This window comes from Somniosus microcephalus, chromosome 4, assembly GCF_052327205.1.
Source record: "Somniosus microcephalus isolate GS21.2 chromosome 4, FLI_Smic_1.0, whole genome shotgun sequence".
Lineage (NCBI taxonomy): Eukaryota > Metazoa > Chordata > Chondrichthyes > Squaliformes > Somniosidae > Somniosus > Somniosus microcephalus.
Window position 1 is genome coordinate 144,255,917 of NC_140990.1, and position 26,120 is coordinate 144,282,036.

Below are 26,120 nucleotides of genomic sequence, written 5' to 3' on the forward strand. Positions count from 1 at the left end.
GAGGTGCAGTGAAGGACAGTTCAGGATGGCCTGTGAAACAGTGTCTGTTGGTGTGTTCCAGGGTGGCGGGGTGCAGTGAGGGACAGTTCAGGATGGACCGTGAAAAAGTGTCTATTGGTGTGTTCCAGGGTGGCGGGGTGCAGTGAGGGACAGTTCAGGATGGACCGTGAAAAAGTGTCTGTTGGTGTGTTCCAGGGTGGCGGGGTGCAGTGAGGGACAGTTCAGGATGGACTGTGAAACAGAGTTTGTTGGTGTGTTCCTGGGTGGCGGGGTGCAGTGAGGGACAGTTCAGGATGGACTGTGAAACAGTGTCTGTTGGTGTGTTCCAGGGTGGTGTGGTTCAGTGAGGGACAGTTCAGGATGGACTGTGAAACAGTTTCTGTTGCTGTGTTCCAGTGTGGCGGGGTGCAGTGAGAGACAGTTCAGGATGGCCTGTGAATGTGTGTCTGTTGGTGCGTTCCAGGGTGGCGGGGTGTAGAGAGAGACAGTCCAGGATGGACTGTGAAACTTAACCTTGCGCTAATGGAGAAACTCATTCGACTGTTATCATTATTTAACTCTTTTAATGGTCAGGTTCACTGGAGATTTGAACATTTTCATGAACTCCTCTCTGAATTTAGTCTGGGTCACTCCATAAATACAAGTGTTGGTGCAGCAATTCAGGAGCTGGAGCATTTTTCCGCTTTCCTGGAGAATGAACTTTGGATCATTGAATCCCGAGATCTTATAAACGTTCGAAATTCGCACATACAGGAAATTTACAAAATAGGTCATCCATAACAGGATGAAACTTCCCGAGATGGCGAAGAGTAAAACGATGGACTTTCTCCGGCTCTCCATCTCTGGGTCACTCTGAGTCTCTCCATTGCTGTGGGCCCGGAGTCTCCTGCGGGCTCTATTGGCCGCTAGAATGTGTCTGACGGTCAGAGCATTGAACAGTAACATCAGGAGGAACGGGGCACAGGGGTTTAAAATACGGTCAATCCAGTCAAACGCTGCCCATGCAAGTTCAGAAATAAAACTTTGCTTAATTTTGCAGTACCACGGGACACAGTTAATTATATACAAAGGCTCATATACAAAGTACCAGGGGATGTTTTTTACACAGCTCACGGCACAGATCGCTCCTATTACAATGGCAGCCGTTTTGTCGGTGCAGTTTTTGTTCTCAGCTTCTGGCAACAAATAGCTACAAATCGATCGAAGGTGAAAGCGACCGTCAGCCAGACAGAGCTGTCCCTGGCTGCATAGAGCAGAGCGATTTTTAGGCTACAGACTGGAGTGATAGACAGGAAAAGAACTGGAAAATAAATGACACTGATCCGGTTTAATATCACAGCGGTGATAATGACCAGGAGATCCGTCACCGCCATGGACACCAGGTACCGAGTGACACATTTGGAGAGACCGCACCTTCCTCGGGACAGGGTCACAATCGTCACCAGGTTAGCTGTGGGTGGAAAAGAACAGGTGACTCAAACAGTGTTTTACTCGGAAGTTGTCACTCGTTACCTATGGACTCAATTTGAATTTAAATAACATTCAGCATACGACGTAAAAACTGGGTGAGTTTTTACTTTTACCGCCATGCAGTCGCGGTTCTAACACCCGATTTTACACTTCTACTGACGCGTCGCCTGAGCACTCACTGAGGCTCACCATTGATTTCCGTCCGGAGCGGATCCCTAAACGGAGCTAGGCCCCAACTGATCTGTTTGCGAGGAAGGTGACCCCAACAGATAGGGCGCTGGCCATAGCCGGACATAGCCCTCATCAGGAACAGGTTTCCAGACAATGATCGTGCATTTGCCGGGCGGAGAGAGCTTCCGGAAACAAAGAGACCGGACGAGCCAGTGACAGTGAGCGGAGTGAGGGGTGGAAAGTGCACGGGGTGTTGAACAGCGCTGGCTGGCAGGAGGCTGAGAGAACCGTGTTGGAAGAGCAGTGTCAGAGTCAATCGCCGGATCAAGATCCAGAGAACTTCAACCGAAAGAAGGAATGACCACAAAAGAACAGCAAGGATTTCGGGAAATAGGCCGGATAGTAGGGTCGATGCAGCTTACTAACTAACTAACTAACTATTTGATGTTCATTAACTTTTACCAACAGCTGATTGGCATGTTACGTGTCTTCAATAAATAATAACCATTAAATGCAATAATATTTCCTTTATTATTACATCCAGTTCCCATTATTATAAGTTTTTAGTATTTAGTTAATTGAATATATCCTCTGGGCGGAAATGGAGCTGGTAAAAATGGTAATCATTTTAGAAATCAATTAGTTAATTGATGATTAAACCAGGTCAATATTATAGCTGCACATTAGTGAGTAATAAACTACTTTCCAAAGCCCGTGCAGTATGACGCCTCACACCTTTAATGGGAATACACGGAATCAGACGCCGTATATCCGGAGTGTATGTCAGAGACATCAAAGGGTTGGTTTCATATGAATTGAGATAGAGATTTTTGTCAAAACATCAGGAGCGCCAACTGATCTTCAAATAGAGCCTGAGAATTTTTAAGGGGCCCCTGACTCAAAGTAATAGGGGATCGAGGCTGAGGTCATAACATCTCATCCAATGAATAGCAGCTCTGATAATGCCGCTCACCGTCAGCAGTGTACTGGACGGTCTGCCGAGATTGGAAGTTCAAATCCCAGAGGTCCAGGCTGAGAGTCTTCTCTCTGTGTATACAGATTACAGTGTAATCCCACCATCACTCTGTTGTTAGAGAGGATCGTCCTAGATTGGGAAATCAAATCCCAGAGATCTACACTGAGATCCTGCTATCTTAATAAACAAATTATAATATATTTTCACCATCACTCTGTTGTTATGGAGGATCGCCCTTGACTGGGAACTCAAATCCCGGAGATTTAAACTGAGATCCTGCTGACTTCATACACAAATAAAAATGTATTTTCACCATCACTCTGTTGTTATGGAGGATCGCCCGAGATTGTGAACTCAAATCACAGAGATTTAAACTGAGATCCGACTTAATTATTACACAAATAACAATGTATTTCCACCATCACACTACTGTTATGGTGAATCGCCCGAGATTGGGACCTCAGATCCTGGAGATTTAAACTGAGACCCTGCTGTCTTAATGCACAAATAACAATGAATTTCCACCATCACTCCACTGTTATGGAGGATCGCCCTAGATTGGGTCCCAAAATCCCGGAGATGTACACTGAGAATCTGCTGCCTTAATACACAAATAACAATGTATTTCCACCATCACTCTATTGTTATGGATGATCGCCCTAGATTGGGAACTCAAATCCCAGAGATTTAAACTGAGATCCTGCTGTCATAATGCGCAAATAACAATGTATTTCCACCAGCACTCTATTGTTATGCAGGCTCGCCCGAGATTGGGCTTTCAAATACCGGAGATGTACACTGAGATCCTGCTTTCTTAATACACAAATTACAATGTATCTCCATCATCACTCTGTTGTGCGTCGGCGGGGATCTCGAGCTGCAGAGCGGGGCTTTTAAAGTCCCCAGAGACCAGGTAAGGCCTCAGTGCGTCGGCAGGAATCTCGAGCGGCAGAGCGGGGCTATAAAAGTCCCAGAGACCAGGTAAGGCCTCAGTGCGTCGGCGGGAATCTCGAGCGGCAGAGCGGGGCTATAAAAGTCCCCAGAGACCAGGTAAGGCCTCACAGCGTCGGCGGGAATCTCGAGCGGCAGAGCGGGGCTATAAAAGTCCCCAGAGACCAGGTAAGGCCTCACAGCATCGGCGGGAATCTCGAGCGGCAGAGCGGGGCTATAAAAGTCCCCAGAGACCAGGTAAGGCCTCACAGCATCAGCGGGAATCTCGAGCGGCAGAGTGGGGCTATAAAAGTCCCCAGAGACCAGGTAAGGCCTCACAGCGTCGGCGGGTATCTCGAGCGGCAGAGCGGGGCTATAAAAGGCCCCAGAGACCAGGTAAGGCCTCACAGCGTCAGCGGGTATCTCGAGCGGCAGAGCGGGGCTATAAAAGGCCCCAGAGACCAGTTAAGGCATACCAGTCTCCAGTCTGGGAACTCGGAGGGAAGGAGAGGTAAAAAGTAATCCAAGTGTGACGTCACCAGAAAGCGGGTAAGTGAATGGTTGGTAAGTATTTCTCCCTTTTTAAGCTTAAATCTCTTTGGTTTATAGATTCTAAGGTGTGATATTCACCATCTAGAATCGGGGCAGAGGGTATTTAAGAATAATATTAATAAATTTAATTAATTACATAGAATGGGTGATCAGGTGATGTGTTGCTGCTGCAATATGTGGGAGCTGGTGAACACCATTGATGCTCACGGTGATCACATTTGCAGTAAGTGTTGGCTGCTCGAGGAACTCCGGCTCCGTGTTGAAGAGCTGGAGTCCAAGCTTCAAACACTGAGACACATCAGGGAGGGGTAGAGTTACCTGGACTCTGTGTATCACGAGGTATTCACACCAATTAGATTAATTAATTCAGATGTAGTCCGTGGCCAGGGTCAGGATGGTGTGACTAGAAGTGAGGCAGGTACGGGGATCAAGGAGGTAGTGTTGGAGGAGCCGCAGCCCTTGCACTTGTCCAACAGATGATACTAAGATGGGAGGGAAAGTAGTGAGTGAGGAGGACATAAAAAACCTGCAAGGGGACATCGACAGGCTAAGTAAGTGGGCAGAGATTTGGCAGATGGAATACAACACTGGAAAGTGTGAGGTTATGCACTTTGGCAGGAGAAATCGTAGAGCAAGCTATTATCTTAATGGCAAGAAACTGGAAAGTACAGAAGTACAAAGGGATCTGGGGGTCCTGGTGCACGAAACTCAAAAGGTTAGTATGCAGGTGCAGCAAGTGATTAAGAAGGCCAATGGAATGTTGGCTTTCATTGCTAGGGGGATAGAATATAAAAATAGGGAGGTATTGCTTCAGTTGTACAAGGTATTGGTGAGACCGCACCTGGAATACTGCGTACAGTTTTGGTGTCCATACTTAAGAAAGGACATACTTGCTCTCGAGTCAGTACAAAGAAGGTTCACTCGGTTAATCCCGGGGATGAGGGGGTGGTCTTTCAAAACTGAGATGAGGAGGAACTACTTCACTCAGAGAGTGGTAGGTCCATGGAATATGCTGCCCCAAAAAGCTGTAGAAGCTACATCATTACATAAATTTAAAACAGAAATAGACAGTTTCCTAGAAGTAAAGGGAATTAAGAGTTACGGGGAGCGGGCAGGAATGTGGACATGAGTCTAGGTTCGGATCGGTCATGGCCCTGTGGGTAGCGGAGCAGGCCCAGGGGCCGTGTAGCCTGATCCTGCTCCTATTTCATGTGTCTAATTCTGTTAGATTCAGGAGATGGTTCTGTGATAGTGGATTGGCGGTTAGGATCAGATCAGCCATGATTTTGTTGAATGGCGGAGCTGGCTCGAGGGGCCGATTGGCCTACTCCTGCTCCTATTTCTTATGTTCTTATGTTCTGATGTTATGGTAGATCGCCCTAGATTAGGAACCCAAATCCAAGAGATTTAAACTGAGATCCTGCTGTCTTAATTCACAAATAACTATGTATTTCCACCATCATTCTGTCGTTATGGTGGATGGCCCTAGATTGGAAACCCAAATCCCAGAGACATAAAATGAGATCCTGCTGTCTTAATACACAAATAACATATCTTTCCACCATCATTCTGTTGGTAGGGAGAATCGCCGTAGATTGGAAACCCAAATCCCAGAGACTTGCAATGAGACCCTGCTGTCTTAATACAAAAATAACAATGTATTTCCACAATTACTCTATTGTTATGGAGCATCGCCCTAGATAGGGACCCCAATTCCCAGAGGTTTAAACTGAGACCCTGCTGTCTTAATGCACAAAAAACAATGTATTTCCACCATCACTCTATTGTTATGGAGGATCGCCATAGATTGGGAACTCAAATCCCAGAGTTCTTCTCTGAGATCCTGCTGTATTAATGCAGAACAAAAATGTTTTTCCACCATCACTCTACTGTTATGGAGGATCGATGTAGATTGGGAACACAAATCCCAGAGATTTAACGTGAGATCCTGCTGTCTTGATACACAAATAACAATATATTTCCACCATCACTCTACTGTTATGCAGGATCGCCCTAGACTGGGAACCCAAATCCCAGAGATTTAACGTGAGATCCTGTTGTCTTAATACACAAACAACAATGTATTTCCACCATCACTCGACTGTTATGCAGGATCGCCCTAGATTGGGAACCCAAATCCCAGAGATGTAAACTGAGATCCTGCTGCCTTAATACACAAACAACAATGTATTTACACCATCACTCTACTGTTAGGAGGATCGCCCTAGGTTGGGAACCCAAATCCCGGAGGTCTACACTGTGAACCTGCTGTCTTAATGCACAAATAACAATGTATTACCACCATCGCTCTACTGTTATGGATGATCGCTGTAGATTGGGAATCCAAATCCCAGAGATTTGAACTGAGATCCTGCTGTGTTAATACACAAATAACAATGTATTTCCACCATCACACTATTGTTATGGAGGATCGCTGTAGATTGGGCACCCAAATCCCAGAGATTTAAACTGAGATCCTGTTGTCTTAATACACATATAACAATGTATTTTCACCATCATTCTGTTGTTAAGGAGGATCGCCTTAGATTTGAACTCAAATCCCGGATATGTACACGGAGATCCAGCTGTCTTAATGCAGAAATAACAATGTATTTCCACCATCACTCTATTGTTATGGAGGATCGCCCTAGATTGGGACCCCAAATCCCAGAGTTTTAATCTGAGACCCTGCTGTCTTAATACACAAATAACAATGTATTTTCACCATCATTCTGTTGTTAAGGAGGATCGTCCTAGATTGGGATCTCAATTCCCAGAGATTTAAACTGAGATCCTGCTGTCTTAATACAGAAATAACAATGAAGCCCCACCATCACTCTATTGTTAGGGAGGACATTATAGATTTGAGCTCAAATCCCGGAGATGTACACTGAGATTCTGCTGAAATAATACACATATAACAATGTAGTTCCACCATCACTCTACTGTTATGGAGTATCGCACTAGATTAGGAACGCAAATCCCAGAGATTTAAACTGAGATCCTGCAGCCTTAATACACAAATAACAATGTATGTCCACCATCACTGCATTGTTATGGAGCATAGCCCTAGATTGGGAACCCAAATTCCAGAGATTTATACTGAGATCCTGCTATCTTAATATAGAAATAACAATGTATTTCCACCATCACTATTATTATGGAGGATCGCCCTAGATTGGGAACCATAATCCCAGAGATGTACACTGAGATCCCCCTGTCTTAATGCACAAATAACAATGGCTTTTCAAAATCACTCTACTGTTATGCAGGATCGCCCTAGATTGGGAACCCAGGTCCCTGAGATTTAAACAGAGATCCTGCTGTCTTATACACAAATAACAATGTATTTCCAACATCACTCTCTTGTTATAGAGGACCACCCTAGATTGGGAACCCAAATCCCAGAGGTTTAAACTGAGATCCTGCTGTTTTAATGCAAAAAAAAACAATTTATTTTCACCATCACTCTACTGTTATGGAGGATCGCACTAGGTTGGGAACTCAAATCCCAAAGATTTAAACTGAGACCCGGCTGTCTTAATACACAAATAAACATGTATTTTCTCCATCACTCTACTCTTATAGAGGATCGCCCTAGATTGGGAACTCAAATCCCAGAGATTTAAACTGAGATCCTGCTGTCTAAATAAACAAATAACAATGAATTTCCACCATCACTCTACTGTTATGGACGATCGCCCTAGATTGTGAACCCAAATCCCAGAGATTTAAACTGAGATCCTGCTGTCTTAATACACAAAAAGCAATGTATTTCCACGATCACTCAATTGTTTTGGAGGATCGCCGTAGATTGGGATCACAAATCCCAAAGATATAAACTGAGATCCTGCTGTATTAATAAACAAATAACAATGTTTTTCCACCATCACTCTATTGTAATGGATCATCGCCCTTGATTTGAACTCGAATCCCAGAGATATAATTAGAGATCCTGCTGTCTTAATACACAAATAATAATGTATTTCCACGATCACTCTGTTGTTAAGGAGGACCGCCCTAGTTTGGGCTATCAAATCCGGAAGTTGCACACTGAGATCTTGCTGTCTTATTGCACAAATAACAATGAATTTTCACCATCATTCTGTCGTTAAGGAGGATCGACGTAGATTTGGATCCCAAATCCCAAAGATATAAACTGAGATCCTGCTGTCTTAATACAGAAATAACAATGAAGCCCCACCATCACTCTATTGTTAGGGAGGACCACTCTAGATTTGAACTCAAATCCCAGAGAGTTAAACTGAGATCCTGCTGTCATAATACACAAATAGCAATGTGTTTTCTCCATAAATCTGTTGTTATAGAGGATCGCCCTAGATTGGGCTTTAGAATCCTGGAATTGTACACTGAGATCCTGCTGTCTTAATACACAATAACAAACTGTTTTCACCATAATTCTGCTGTTAAGGAGGATCGCCCTTGATTGGGCTGTCAAATCCTTAGATCTACACTGAGATCATGCTGTCTCAATACAGAAATGACAATGAAGCCCCAGCATCACTCTATTGTTAGTGAGGACCACGCTAGATTTGAACTCAAATTCGGATATGTACACTGAGATTCTGCTGAAATAATACACAAATAACACTGTATTTGCACCGTCACTCTACTGTTATGGAGCATCGCCCTAGATTGGGAACCCAATTCCCAGAGAAGTAAATTGAGATCCTGCTGTCTTAATACATAAATAACAATGTATTTCCACCATCAATCTGTTGTTCAGGTGGATCGCCCTAGATTGGGAAAGGAAATCCCAGAGATTTAACCTGAGATCCTGCTGTGTTAATACGCAAATAACAATGTATTTCCACCATCAATCTACTGTTATGGAGGATCGCCATAGATTGGAACCCCAAATCCCAGAGATGTACACTGAGATCCTGCTGTCTTAATACAAAGAAAGCAATGTCTTTCCACCATCACTCTATTGTTATGGAGGATCGCCCTAGATTGGGAACCCAAATTCCAGAGATTCATCCTGAGATCCTGCTGTCTTAATACACAAATAGCAATGTGTTTTCACCATAAATCTGTTATTAAGGAGGATTGCCCTTGATTGGGCTTTCGAATCCCGGAATTGTACACTGAGATCCTGCTGTCTTAATACACAATAACAATCTGTTTTCACCATAATTCTGCTGTTAAGGAGGATCGCTCTAGATTGGGCTGTAAAATCCCGAGATCTACAGTGAGGTCCTGCTGTCTCAATACAGAAATAACAATGAAGACCCACCATTCCTCTATAGTTAGGGAGGATCGCTTTGGATTTGAACTCAAATCCCCGAGATGTACACTGAAATCATGCTGAACGAATACACAAATAACAATGTATTTTCACCATCACTCTACTGTTATGAAGTATCGCCCTAGATTGGGAATCCACATCCCCGAGGCGCACACTGAGATCCTGCTGAAATAATACAGAAATAACAACGTATTTCCACAATCACTCTCATGTTAGGGAGTATCGGCCCTATATTGGGAACACAAATCCCAGAGATTTAAACTGAGACCCTGCTGTCTTAATACACAAATAACAATATATTTCCACCATCACTCTATTGTTATGGAGGATCTCCATAGATTGGGAACCCAAATCCCAGAGATTTAAACTGAGATCCTGCTGTCATAATACAAAAATAACAATGTATTTCCACCATCACTCTTTTGTTATGGAGGATCGCCCTGGATTGGGAACCCAAATCCCGGATATGTAAATGGAGATCCTGCTGTCTTAATGTACAAATAACTATGTATTTCCACCATCACTGTATTGTTATGGAGGATTGCCGTAGATTGGAAACCCAAATCCCAGAGATGTACACTGAGATCCTGCAGTCTTAATACACAAATAACAATTTATTTCCACCATTACTCTGTTATTATGTTGGATCTCCCTAGATTGGGAAAGCAAATCCCAGAGATTAAATCTGAGATCCTGCTGTCTTAATACACAAATAATAATGTATTTCCACCATCACTCTACTGTTATGCAGGATCGCCCTAGATTGGTGACCCAGGTCCCAGAGATTTAAACTGAGATCCTGCTGTCTTAATACACAAACAACTATGTATTTCCACCATCACCTTACTGTTATGGAGGATCGTTCTTGAATGGGACACCAAATCCCAGAGAATTAAACTGAGGTCCTGTTGTCTTAATGCACCAATAACAATGTATTTTGACCACCACTCTACTGTCATGGAGGATCGCCCTAGATTGGGAACTCAAACCCCAGAGAATTAAATTGAGATCCTTCTGCCTTAATACACAAATAAAAATGTATTTTCTCCATCACTCTACTGTTGTAGTGGATCGCCCTAGATTGGGAACTCAAATACCGGAGATTTAAACTGAGATCCTGCTGTCTTAATACACAAATAACAATGTATTTCCACCATCACTCTGCTGTTATGGAGGATCGCCCTAGATTGTAAACCCAAATTCCAGAGATTTAAACTGAAATCCTGCTGTCTTAATACACAAATAAAAATGTATTTTCATCATTACTCTATTGTTATGGAGGATCTCCATAGATTGGGAACGCAAATCCCAGAGATTTAAACTGAGATCCTGCTGTCTTAATACACAAAAAATAATGTATTTTCATCATTACTCTGTTGTTAAGGAGGATCGCCCGAGATAGGGAACTCAAATCCCAGAGATTTAAACTGAGATCCTGCTGTCTTAATACACAAATAACAATGTATTTCCACCATCGCTCTGTTGTTAAGGTGGGTCACCCTAGATTGGGAACACAAATTCCGGAGGTCGACACTGTGAACCTGCTGTCATAATTCACAAATAACAATGTATATTCACCATCATTCTTTTGTTATGGAGGATCGCACTAGATTGGGAACTCAAACCCCAGAGAATTAAACTGAGATCCTTCTGCCTTAATACACAAATAAAAATGTATTTTCTCCATCACTCTACTGTTATAGCGCATCGCCCTAGATTGGGAACTCAAATCCCAGAGATTTAAACTGAGATCCTGCTGTCTCAATACATAAGTAACTATGTATTTCCACCATCACGCTGCTGTTATGGAGGATCGCCCTTGATTGTAAATCAAAATCCCAGAGATTTAAACTGAATTCCTGCTGTCTTACTGCACAAATAACAATGTATTTCCATCATCACTCTATTGTAATGGAGGATCACCATAGATTGGGAATGCAAATCCCAGAGATTTAAACTGAGATCCTGCTGACTTAATACACAAATAACAATGTATTTTGTTCGTCACTGTTGTTAAGGAGGATCGCCCTAGATTGGGCTATCAAATCCCAAAGATGTACACTGAGATCTTGCTGTCATAATGCACAAATAAATATGAATTTTCACCATCATTCTGTTGTTAAGGAGGATCGCCCTAGATTGGGCTTTCAAATACGGGAGATGTACATTGAGGTCCTACTGTCTTAATACACAAAAGCAATGTATTTCCACCATCACGCTATTGTTATGGACGATCGCCCTAGCTTTGAAATCAAATCCCAGAGATTTATTTTGAGATCCTGCTGTCATAATACACTAATAACAATGTATTTCCACCTTCATTCTGTTGTTATGGTGGATCGACCTAGATTATGAACATAAATCTCAGAGATTTAAACTGTTATCCTGCTGTCTTAATACACAAATAACAATGTATTTCCACCATCACTCTATTGTTATGGAGGATCGCCTTAGATTGGGCTTTGAAATCCCAGAGATGTATACTCAGATCCTGCTGTCTTAATACAAAAATAACAATGTGCTTTCACCATAATTCTGTTGTTATGCAGGATCGAGCTAGATTGGGCTTTCAAATCCCGGAGGTCTACACTGTAAACCTGCTGTCTTAATACACAAATAACAAAGTATTTCCACTATCACTTTATTGTTGTGGAGGATCGCCCTAGATTGGGACTTCAAATCCGGGAGATGTATATTGAGATCCTGCTGTCTAAATACACAAATAACAATGTATTTCCACCATCACGCTATTGTTATGGAGGATCGCCCTAGATTGGGAACTCAAATCCCAGAGATTTAAACTGAATTTCTGCTGTCTTAATACACAGATAAAAATGTATTTCCATCATCACTCTATTGTTATGGATGATCACCATAGATTGGGAATGCAAATCCCAGAGATTTAAACTGAGATCCTGCTGTCTTAATTCCCAAATAACAATGTATTTTGATCATCACTCTTTTGTTAAGGAGCATCGCCCTAGATTGGGCTATCAAATCCCGGAGATGTACACTGAGATCTTGCTGTCTTAATGCTAAATAAAAATGAATTTTCACCATCATTCTTTTGTTAAGGAGGATCGCCCTAGATTGGGTTTTCAAATCTGGGAGATGTACATTGAGATCCTGCTGTCTTAATACACAAATAACAATGTATTTCCACCATCACGCTATTGTTGTGGAGGATCGCCCGAGATTGGGAACTCAAACCCCAGAGATTGAAACTGAGATCCTGCTGTCTTAATACAGAAAAAAATGTATTTTCACCATCACACTACTGTTATGGAGGACCGCACTAGATTGGCAACTCAAAACCCAAAGATTTAAACTGAGACCCTGCTGTATTAATACACACATAAAAATGTATTTTCTCCATCACTCTACTGTTATAGAGGATCACCCTTGATTGGGAACTCAAATCCCAGAGATTTAAACTGATTTCCTGCTGTTTAATACACAAATAACAATGTATTTCCACCATCACTCTACTGTTATGGAGGATCGCCCTAGATTGTGAACCCAAATCCGAGAGATTTAATTAGATATCCTGCTGTCTTAATACACAAATAACAATGAATTTCCACGATCACTCTGTTGTTAAGGAGGACCGCCCTAGTTTGAGCTATCAAATCCGGGAGATGTACACTGAGATCTTGCTGTCTTAATGCACAAATAACAATGAATTTTCACCATCATTCTGTCGTTAAGGAGGATCGCCGTAGATTGGGATCCCAAATCCCAAAGATATAAACTGAGATCCTGCTGTCTTAATACAGAAATAACAATGAAGCCCCACCATCACTCTATTGTTAGAGAGGAAAACTTTAGATTTGAACTCAAATCCCAGAGAGTTAAACTGAGATTCTGCTGTCATAATACACAAATAACAATGTATTTCCACCATCACTCTATTGTTATGGAGGATCGCCCTAGATTTGAACTCAAATCCGAGAGATTTGATTTGAGATCCTGCTGTTATAATACACAAATAACAATGTATTTCCACCATCACTCTATTGTTATGGAGTATCACCCTGGATTGGGAACCAACATCCCGGATATGTACACGGAGATCCTGCTGTCTTAATGCACAAATAACAATGTATTTCCACCATCACACTATTGTTATGGAGGAGCGCCCTAGATTGGGAACCCAAATTCCAGAGATTTATCCTGAGATCCTGCTGTCTTAATACACAAATAGCAATGTGTTTTCTCCATAAATCTGTTGTTATGGAGGATCGCCCTAGATTGGGCTTTCGAATCCCGGAATTGTACACTGAGATCCTGCTGTCTTAATACACAATAACAATCTGTTTTCACCATAATTCTGCTGTTAAGGAGGATCGCCCTAGATTGGGCTGTCAAATTCCGAGATCTACACTGAGATCATGCTGTCTCAATACAGAAATAACAATGAAGCCCCAGCATCACTCTATTATTAGTGAGGACCACACTAGATTTAAACTCAAATCCCAGATATGTACACTGAGATTCTGCTGAAATAATACACAAATAACAAAGTATTTGCACCGTCACTCTACTGTTATGGAGTATCGCCCTAGATTGGGAACCCAATTCCCAGAGAAGTAAACTGAGATCCTGCTGTCTTAATATACAAATAGCAATGCATTCCCATCATCACTCTGTTTTTAAGGTGGATGGCCCTAGATTGGGAAAGCAAATACCAGAGATTTAACCAGAGATCCTGCTGAGTTAATACGCAAATAGCAATGTATTTCCACCAAAATTCTACTGTTATGCTGGATCGCTCTAGATTGGTAACACAAATCTCGGAGGTCTACACTGTGAACCTGCAGTCATAATGCACAAATAACAATGTATTTCCACCATCATTCTATTGTTATGGAGGATCGCCCTAGATTTGAACTCAAATCCCACAGATTTAAACTGAGATCCTGCTGTCTTAATACACAAATAACAATTAATTTTCACCTTCATTCTGTTGCTATGCTGGATCGCCCTAGATTGGGCTTTCAAATCCCGGAGATGTACATTGAGATCCTGCTGTCTTAATACACAAATAACAATGAAGACTCACCATCACTCTATTGTTAGGGAGGACCACTCTAGATTTGTACTCAAATCCCAGAGAGTTAAATTGAGTTCCTGCTGCCTTAATACACAAAAAACAAAATATTTCTACCAGCACTCAATTGTTATAGATGACTGCCCTCGATTTGAACTCAAATCCCAGAGATTTAATTTGAGATCCTACTGTCATAATACACAAATAACAATGTATTTCCACCATCACTCTATTGCTATGGAGGATCGCCCTGGATTGGGGAGCAAAATCCTGGATATGTACACGGAGATCCTGCTGACTTAATGCACAAATAACAATGTATTTCCACCATCAATCTATTGTTATGGAGGACCGCCGTAGATTGGGAACCCAAATCCCAGAGATGTACACTGAGATCCTGCTGTCTTAATATAAAAAAAGCAATGTCTTTCCACCATCATTCTACTGTTATGGAGGATCGCCCTAGATTGGGAACCCAAATTCCAGAGATTCATCCTGAAATCCTGCTGTCTTAATACACAAATAGCAATGTGTTTTCACCATAATTCTGCTGTTAAGGAGGATCGCCCTAGATTGGGCTGTCAAATGCCGAGATCTACACTGAGATCCGACTGTTTCAATACAGAAATAACAATGAAGCCCCACCATCACTCTATTGTTAGTGAGGACCACTGTAGGTTTGAACTCAAATCCCAGAGATGTGCACTGAGATTCTGCTGAAATAATACACAAATAACAATGTATTTCCAAAATCACTTTATTGTTGTAGAGGATCGCCCTAGATTGGGCTATCAAATCCCAGAGATGTACACTGAGATCTTGCTGTCAGAATGCAGAAATAAAAATGATTTTCACCATCATTCTGTTGTTAAGGAGGATCGCTCTGGATTGGGCTTTCAAATCCGGGAGATGTACATTGAGGTCCTGCTGTCTTAATACACAAATAACAATGTATTTCCACCATCACTTTATTGTTGTGGAGGATCGCCCAAGATTGGGCTTTCAAATCCGGGAGATGTACATTGAGATCCTGCTGTCTTAATACACAAATAACAATGTATTTCCACCATCACTTTATTGTTGTGGAGGATCGCCCTAGATTGGGCTTTCAAATCCGGGAGATGTACATTGAGATCCTGCTGTCTTAATACACAAATAACAATGTATTTCCAGCATCACGCTATTGTTATGGATGATCGCCCTAGATTGGGAACTCAAATCCCAGAGATTTAAACTGAATTTCTGCTGTCTTAATACACAAATAACAATGCATTTCCATCATCACTCTATTGTTATGGATGATCACCATAGATTGGGAACGCAAATCCCGGAGATTTAAACTGAGATCCTGCTGTCTTAATTCCCAAATAAGAATGTATTTTGATCATCACTCTGTTGTTAAGGAGCATCGCCTTAGATTGGGCTATCAAATCCCGGAGATGTACACTGAGATCTTGCTGTCTTAATGCCAAATAAAAATGAATTGTCACCATTATTCTGTTGTTTTAAGATGATCGCCCTAGATTGGGCTTTCAAATCTGGGAGATGTACATTGCGATCCTGCTGTCTTAATACACAAACAAAATGTATTTTCACCATCACACTACTGTTATGGAGGACCGCACTAGATTGGGAACTCAAAACCCAAAGATTGAAACTGAAACCCGGCTGTATTAATACACACATAAAAATGTATTTTCTCCATCACTCTACTCTTATAGAGGATCGCCCTAGATTGGGAACTCAGATCCCAGAGATTTAAACTGAGATCCTGCTGTCTAAATACACAAATAACAATGTATTTCCACCATCACTCTACTGTTATGGAGGATCGCCCTAGATTGTGAACCCAAATCCCAGAGATTTAATTAGAGATCCTGCTGTCTTAATACACAAATAGCAATGTATTTCCATGATCGCTCTGTTGTTAAGGAGGACCGCCCTAGTTTGGGCTATCAAATTCGGGAGATGTACACTGCGATCTTGCTGTCTTAATGCACAAATAATAATGAATTTTCAACATCATTCTGTCGTTAAGGAGGATCACCATAGATTGGGATCCCAAATCCAAAAGACATAAACTGAGATCCTGCTGTCTTAATGCACAAATAACAATGTATTTCCACCATCACTCTATTGTTATGGAGGATCGCCCTAGATTGGGAACCCAAATTCCAGAGATTTATCCTGAGATCCTGCTGTCTTAATACACAAATAGTAATGTGTTTTCTCCATAAATCTGTTGTTAAGGAGGATCGCCCTAGATTGGGCGTTCGAATCCCGGAATTGTACACTGAGGTCCTGCTGTCTTCATACACAATAACAATCTGTTTTCACCATAATTCTGCTGTTAAGGAGGATCGCCCTTGATTGGGCTGTCAAATTCCGAGATCTACACTGAGATCCTGCTGTCTCAATACAGAAATAACAATGAAGCCCCAGCATCACTCTATTGTTAGTGAGGACCACACTAGATTTCAACTCAAATCCCAGATATGTACACTGAGATTCTGCTGAAATACTACACAAATAACAATGTATTTGCACCGTCACTCTACTGTTATGGAGTATCGCACTAGATTGGGAACCCAATTCCCAGAGAAGTAAACTGAGATCCTGCTGTCTTAATACAAAAATAGCAATGCATTTCCACCATCACTCTGTTGTTAAGGTGGATGGCCCTAGATTGGGAAAGCAAATCCCAGAGATTTAACCTGAAATCCAGCTGTGTTAATACGCAAATAGCAATGTATTTCCACCAAAACTCTACTGTTATGCTGGATCGCCCTAGATTGGGAACCCAAATCCCAGAGATTTAAACCGAGATCCTGCTGTCTTAATACACAAACAACAATGTATTTCCTACATCATTCTACTTCTATGGAGAATCGCCCTAGTTTGGGAACACAAATCTCGGAGGTCTACACTGTGAATCTGCTGTCTTAATGCACAAATAACAATGTATTTCCACCATCATTCTATTGTTATGGAGGATCGCCCTAGATTAGAACTCAAATCCCACAGATTTAAACTGAGATCCTGCTGTCTTAATACATGAATAACAATGAATTTTCACCTTCATTCTGTTGCTAAGGAGGATCGCCCTAGATTGGGCTTTCAAATCCCGGAGATGTACATTGAGATCCTACTGTCTTAATACACAAATAACAATGAAGACCCACCATCACTCTATTGTTAGGGAGGACCACTCTAGATTTGAACTCAAATCCCAGAAAGTTAAATTGAGATCCTGCTGCCTTAATACACAAAAAACAAAATATTTCTGCCAGCACTCAATTGTTATGGATGACCGCCCTAGATTTGAACTCAAATCACAGAGATTTAATTTGAGATCCTGCTGTCATAAAACACAAATAACAATGTATTTCCACCATCACTCTATTGCTGTGGAGGATCGCCCTGGATTGGGAAGCAAAATCCCGGATATGTACACGGAGATCCTGCTGTCTTAATGCACAAATCACAATGTATTTCCACCATCAATCTATTGTTATGGAGGATCGCCGTAGATTGGGATCCCAAATCCCAGAGATGTACACTGAGATCCTGCTGTCTTAATACAAAAAAAGCAGTGTCTTTCCACCATCACTTTACTGTTATGGATGATCGCCCTAGATTGTGAACCCAAATTCCAGAGATTCATCCTGAAATCCTGCTGTCTTAATACACAAATAGCAATGTGTTTTCACCATAAATCTGTTGTTAAGGAGGATCGCCCTAGATTGGACTTTCGAATCCCGGAATTGTACACTGAGATCCTGCTGTCTTAATACTCAATAACAATCTGTTTTCACCATAATTCTGCTGTTAAGGAGGATCGCCCTAGATTGGGCTGACAAATGCCGAGATCTACACTGAGATCCTGCTGTCTCAATACAGAAATAACAATGAAGCCCTACCATCACTTTATTGTTAGTGAGGACCACTCTAGGTTTGAACTCAAATCCCAGAGATGTGCACTGAGATTCTGCTGAAATAACACACAAATAACAATGTATTTCCACCATCACTTTATTGTTGTAGAGGATCGCCCTAGATTGGGCTATCAAATCCCAGAGATGTACACTGAGATCTTGCTGTCAGAATGCACAAATAAAAATGAATTTTCACCATCATTCTGTTGTTAAGGAGGATCCCCCTAGATTGGGCTTTCAAATCCGGGAGATGTACATTGAGGTCCTGCTGTCTTAATACACAAATAACAACGTATTTCCACCATCACGCTATTGTTATGGAGGATCGCCCTAGCTTTGAAATCAAATCCCAGAGATTCATTTTGAGATCCTGCTGTCATAACACACAAATAACCATGTATTTCCACCTTCATTCTGTTGTTATGGTAGATCGACCTAGATTATGAACTCAAATCTCAGAGATTTAAACTGTTATCCTGCTGTCTTAATACACAAATAACCTTGTATTTCCACCATCACTCTATTGTTATGGAGGATCGCCTTAGATTGGGCTTTGAAATCCCAGAGATGTACACTCAGATCCTGCTGTCTTAATACGAAAATAACAATGTGCTTTCACCATAATTCTGTTGTTATGCAGGATCACGCGAGATTGGGCTTTTAAATCCCGGAGGTCTACACTGTAAACCTGCTGTCTTAATACACAAATAACAATGTATTTCCACCATCACTTTATTGTTGTGGAGGATCGCCCTAGATTGGGCTTTCAAATCTGGGAGATGTACATTGAGATCCTGCTGTCTTAATACACAAATAACAAATATTTCCACCATCACGCTATTGTTATGAAGGATCGCCCTAGATTGGGAACTCAAATTCCAGAGATTTAAACTGAATTTCTGCTGTCTTAATACACAAATAACAATGTATTTCAATCATCACTCTATTGTTATGGATGATCACCATAGATTGGGAACGCAAATCCCAGAGATTTAAACTGAGATCCTGCTGCCTTAATTCCCAAATAACAATGTATTTTGATCATCACTCTGTTGTTAAGGAGCATCGCCCTTGATTGTGCTATCAAATCCCGGAGATGTACACTGAGATCTTGCTGTCTTAATGCCAAATAAAAATGAATTTTCACCATCATTCTGTTGTTTAAAGAGGATCGCCCTAGATTGGGCTTTCAAATCTGGGAGATGTACATTTAGATCCTGCTGTCTTAATACACAAATAACAATGTATTTCCACCATCATGCTATTGTTATGGAGGATCGCCCGAGATTGGGAACTCAAACCCCAGAAATTAAAACTGAGATCCTGCTGTCTTAATACACAAATAAAAGATATATTCACCATCACACTACTGTTATGGAGGACCGCACTAGATTGGGAACTCAAAACCCAAAGATTGAAACTGAAACCCGGCTGTATTAATACACACATAAAAATGTCTTTTCTCCATCACTCTACTCTTATAGAGGATCGCCCTAGATTGGGAATTCAAATCCCAGAGATTTTAACTGAGATCCTGCTGTCTAAATACACAAATAACAATGTATTTCTACCATCACTCTACTGTTATGGAGGGTCGCCCTAGATTGTGAACCCAAATCCCAGAGATTTAATTAGAGATCCTGCTGTCTTAATACACAAATAACAATGTATTTCCACGATCACTCTGTTGTTAAGGAGGACCGCCCTGGTTTAGGCTATCAAATCCAGGAGATGTACACTGAGATCTTGCTGTCTTAATGCACAAATAACAATGAATTTTCACCATCATTCTGTCATAAAGGAGGATCGCCGTAGATTGGGATCACAAATCCCAAAGATATAAACTGAGAGCCTGCTGTCATAAAACACAAATAACAATGTATTTCCACCATCACTCTATTGCTATGGAGGATCGCCCTGGATTGGGAAGCAAAATCCTGGATATGTACGATCCTGCTGTCTTAATGCACAAATAAAGCAATGTCTTTCCACCATCACTCTACTGTTATGGAGGATCGCCCTAGATTGGGAACCCAAATTCCAGAGATTCATCCTGAAATCCTGCTGTCTTAATACACAAATAGCAATGTGTTTTCACCATAAATCTGTTGTTAAGGAGGATCGCCCTAGATTGGACTTTCGAATCCCGGAATTGTACACTGAGATCCTGCTGTCTTAATACACAATAACAATCTGTTTTCACCACAATTCTGCTGTTAAGGAAGATCGCCCTAGATTGGCCTGTCAAATGCAGAGATCTATACTGAGATCCTGCTGTCTCAATACAGAAATAACAATGAAGCCCCACCATCACTCTATTGTTAGTGAGGACCACTCTAGGTTTGAACTCAAATCCCAGAGATGTGCACTGAGGTTCTGCTGAAATAATAAACAAATAACAATGTATTTCCACCATCACTCTACTGTTATGGAGTATCGCCCTAGATTGGGAACCCAATTCCCAGAGATGTAATCTGAGATCCTGCTATCTTAATACAGAAATAACAACGTATTTCCACCATCACTCTTTTGTTACGGTGGATCGCCCTAGATTGGGAAAGCAAATCCCAGAGATTTAACCTGCGATCCCGCTTTGTTAAAACACAAATAACAATGTATTTCCAGCATCATTCTACTGTTATGCTGGATCACCCTAGATTGCGATCCCAAATCCCAGAGATTTAAACTGAGATCCTGCTGTCTTAATACACAAACAACAATGTATTTTCACCTCACTCTACTGTTATGGAGGATCGCCCTAGATTGGGACCTCAAACCCCGAAGATTTAAACTAAGATCCTGCTGCCTTAATACACAGATAACAATGTATTTCCACCATCACTCTGATGCTATGGAGGATCGCTCTAGATTGGGAACTCAAATATCGGAAATGTACATGGAGATCCTGCTGTCTTAATACACAAATATCAATGTATTTTCATCATCATTCTGTTGTTAAGGAGGATCGTCCTAGATTGGGCTATCAAATCCCGGAGATGTACACTGAGATCCTGCTGTCAAAATGCACAAATAACAATGTATTTTCAGCATCATTCTGTTGTTAAGGAGGATCGCCATAGAGTTGGCTTTCAAATCCCGGAGATGTACACTGATATCCTGCTGTCTTAATACACAAATAAAAATGTATTTCCACCATCACTCTATTGTTATGGAGGATCGCCCTAGATAGGGAACTCAAATCCCAGGGATTTAAACTGAGATCCTGTTGTCTTAATACACAGATAACAATGCATTTCTACCATCACTCTACTGCTATGGAGAATCGCCCTAGATTGGGAACCCAAATCCCAGAGGTCTACACTGTGAATCTGCTGTCTTAACGCACAAATAACAATGTATTTTCACCATCACTCTACTGTTATGAAGTATCGCCCTAGATATGGAACTCAAATCCCAGAGATTTAAACTGAGATTCTGTTGTCTTAATACACAGATAAAACTGTATTTTCAAAAGCAATCTGTTGTTAAGGAGGATAGCCCTAGATTGGGCTTGCAAATCCCGAAGATGTACACTGAGATCCTGCTGAAATAACACGCAAATAACAATGTATTTCCACCATCACTCTACTGTTATGGAGTATCGCACTAGATTGGGAACTCAAAAACCAGAGAATTAAATTGAGATCCTTCTGCCTTAATACACAAATAAAAATGTATTTTCTCCATCATGCTACTGTTATAGCTGATCGCCCTAGATTGGGAACTCAAATCCCAGAGATTTAAACTGAGATCCTGCTGTCTCAATACATAAATAACTATGTATTTCCACCTCACTCTGCTGTTATGGAGGATCGCCCTTGATTGTAAACCCAAATCCGAGAGATTTAAACTGAATTCCTACTGTCTTACTACACAACTAACAATGTATTTCCATCATCACTCTATTGTTATGGAGGATCACCATAGATTGGGAACGCAAATCCCAGAGATTTAAACTGAGATCCTGCTGTCTTAATACACAAATAACAATGTATTTTGATCATCACTCTGTTGTTAAGAAGGATCGCCCTAGATTGGGCTATCAAATCCCAGAGATGTACACTGAGATCTTGCTGTCATAATGCACAAATAAAAATGAATTTCACAATCATTCTGTTGTTAAGGAGGATCGCCCTAGATTGGGCTTTCAAATCCGGGAGATGTACATTGAGTTCCTGCTGTCTTAATACAGAAATAGCAATGTATTTCCACCATCACGCTATTGTTATGGAGTATCGCCCTAGATTGGGACCTCAAATCCCAAACATTTAAGCTGAGATCCTGCTGTCTTAATACACAAATAACAATGTATTTCCAGGTTCACTCTGTTGTTATGGTGGTTCGACCTAGATTATGATCTCAAATCTCAGAGATTTAAACTGTTATCCTGCTGTCTTAATACACAAATAACAATGTATTTCCACCATCACTCTATTGTTGTGGAGGATCGCCCAAGATTGGGCTTTCAAATCTGGGAGATGTACATTGAGATCCTGCTGTCTTAATACACAAATAACAATGTATTTCCACCATCACGCTATTGTTATGGAGGATTGCCCTAGATTGGGAGCTCAAATCCCAGAGATTTAAACTGAATTTCTGCTGTCTTAATACACAAATAACAATGTATTTTGATCATCACTCTGTTGTTAAGGAGGATCGCCCTAGATTGGGCTATCAAATCCCGGAGATGTACACTGAGATCTTGCTGTCTTAATGCCAAATAAAAATGAATTTTCACCATCATTCTGTTGTTAAGGAGGATCGCCCTAGTTTGGGCTTTCAAATCCGGGAGATGTACACTGAGATTCTGCTGAAATAATACACAAATAACAATGTATTTGCACCAACACTCTACTGTTATGCTGGATCGCCCTAGATTGGGAACCCAAATCCCAGAGATTTAATCTGAGATCCTGCTGTGTTAATCTGCAAATAACAATGTATTTCCACCAACACGCTACTGCTATGCTGGATCGCCCTAGATTGGGAACCCAAATCCCAGAGATTTAAACTGAGATCCTGCTGTCTTAATACACAAACAACAATGTATTTCCACCATCACTCTACGGCTATGGAGAATCGCCCTAGATTGGGAACACAAATCTCGGAGGTCTACAGTGTGAACCTGCTGTCTTAATGCACAAATAACAAAGTATTTCCACCATCATTCTATTGTTATGGAGGATCGCCCTAGATTTGAAATCAAATCCCACAACTGAGATCCTGTTGTCTTAATACACAGATAACAATGTATTTTCAAAATCAAACTGTTGTTAAGGAGGATAGCCCTAGATTGGGCTTGCAAACCCCGAAGATGTACACTGAGATCCTGCTGAAATAACACGCAAATAACAATGTATTTCCACCATCAGTCTACTGTTATGGAGTATCGCCCTAGATTGGGAAGCCAATTCCCAGAGATTTAAACTGAGATCCTGCTGTCTTAATACAAAAATAACAATGTATTTGCACCATCGCTCTGTTGTTAAGGTGGGTCGCCCTAGATTGGGAACACAAATTCCGGAGCTCTACACTGTGAACCTGCTGTCTTAATTCACAAATAACAATGTATATCCACCATCATTCTTTTGTTGTGGAGGATCACTGTAGATTGGGAACCCAAATCCCAGAGATTTAAACTGAGATCCTGTTGCCTAAATGCAGAAAGAACATTGTATTTTCACCATCACTCTACTGTTATGGAGGATCGCACTAGATTGGGAACTCAAACACCAGAGAATTAAATTGAGATCCTTCTGCCTTAATACACAAATAAAAATGTATTTTCTCCATCACGCTTCTGTTATAGCGGATCGCCCTAGATTGGGAACTCAAATCCCAGAGATTTAAACTGAGATCCTGCTGTCTCAATACATAAATAACTATGTATTTCCACCATCACTCTGCTGTTATGGAGGATCGCCCTTGATTGTAAACCCAAATCCGAGAGATTTAAACTGAATTCCTGCTGTCTTACTTCACAAATAACAATGTATTTCAATCATCACTCTATTGTTATGGAGGATCACCATAGATTGGGCTATCAAATCCCAGAGATGTACACTGAGATCTTGCTGTCATAATGCACAAATAAAAATGAATTATCACCATCATTCTGTTGTTAAGGAGGATCGCCCTAGATTGGGCTTTCAAATCCGGGAGATGTACATTGAGATCCTGCTCTCTTAATACACAAATAACAATGTATTTCCACAATCACTCTATTGTTATGGAGGATCGCCCAAGATTGGGCTTTGAAATCCCAGAGATGTACGCTGAGAGCCTGCTGTCTTAATACAAAAATGACAATGTGCATTCACCATAATTCTGTTGTTATGGAGGATCGCTCTAGATTGGGCTTTCAAATCCTGGAGGTCTACACTTTGAACCTGCTGTCTTAATACACAAATAACAATGTATTTTGATCATCACTCTGTTTTTCAGGAGGATCGCCCTAGATTGGGCTATCAAATCCTGGAGATGTACACTGAGACCTTGCTGTCTTAGTGCCAAATAAAAATGAATTTTCACCATCATTCTGCTGTTGCGGAGGATCGCCCTAGTTTGGGCTTTCAAATCCGGGAGATGTACATTGAGATCCTGCTGTCTTAATACAGAAATAACAAAATATTTCCACCATCACGCAATTGTTATGGAGGATCGCCCGAGATTGGGAACTCAAATCCCAGAGATTTAAACTGAGATCCTGCTGTCTTAATACACAAATAAAAATGTATTTTCACCATCACTCTACTGTTATGGAGGATCGCACTAGATTGGGAACTCAGAATCCAAAGATTTAAACTGCGACCCGGCTGTCGTAATACACACATAAAAATGTATTTTTTCCATCACTCTACCCTTATAGAGGATCGCCCTAGATTGGGAGCTCAAAACACAGAGATTTAAGCTGAGATCCTGTGCTGTCTAAATACACAAATAACAAAGTATTTCCACCATCACCCTACTGTTATGGAGGATCGCCCTAGATAGTGAACCCAAATCCCAGAGATTTAAACTGAGATCCTGCTGTCTGAATACAGAAAAAGCAATGTATTTCCACCATCACTCAATTGTTATGGAGAATCGCCGTAGATTGGGATCCCAAATCCCACATATAATCTGAGATCCTGCTGTCTTAATAAACAAATAACAATGTATTTCCACCATCACTCTATTGTAATGGATGATTGCCCTAGATTGGAACTCAAATCCCAGAGATTTAATTAGAGATCCTGCTGTCTTAATGCACAAATAACAATGTATTTCCACGAGCAATCTGTTGTTAAGGAGGACCGCCCTACATTGGGCTATCAAATCCGGGAGATGTACACTGAGATCTTGCTGTCTTAATGCACAAATAACAATGAATTTTCACCATCATTCTGTCATTAAGGAGAATCGCCGTAGATTGGGATCCCAAATCCCAAAGATATAAACTGAGAACCTGCTGTCTTAATACAGAAATAACAATGAAGCCCCACCATCACTCTATTGTTAGGGAGGACCACTCTAGATTTGAACTCAAATCCCAGAGAGTTAAACTGAGATCCTGCTGTCATAATACACAAATAACAATGTATTTCCACCATCACTCTATTGTTATGGAGGATCGCCCTAGATTTGAACTCAAACCCGAGAGATTTAATTTGAGATTCTGCTGTCATAATACACAAATAATAATATATTTCCACCATCACTCTGTTGTTATGGAGGATCGCTCTGGATTGGGAACCAAAATCCTGGATATGTACACAGAGATCC

At 41.1% G+C, this 26,120-nt stretch overlaps 1 pseudogene; it reads right to left on the bottom strand.

Annotated features, from left to right (window-relative positions):
- Positions 1–495: 495 nt before the first annotated feature.
- LOC147119878 (putative G protein-coupled receptor 139) overlaps positions 496–26,120 on the bottom strand; it is a 70,522-nt pseudogene continuing 44,897 nt past the window's right edge.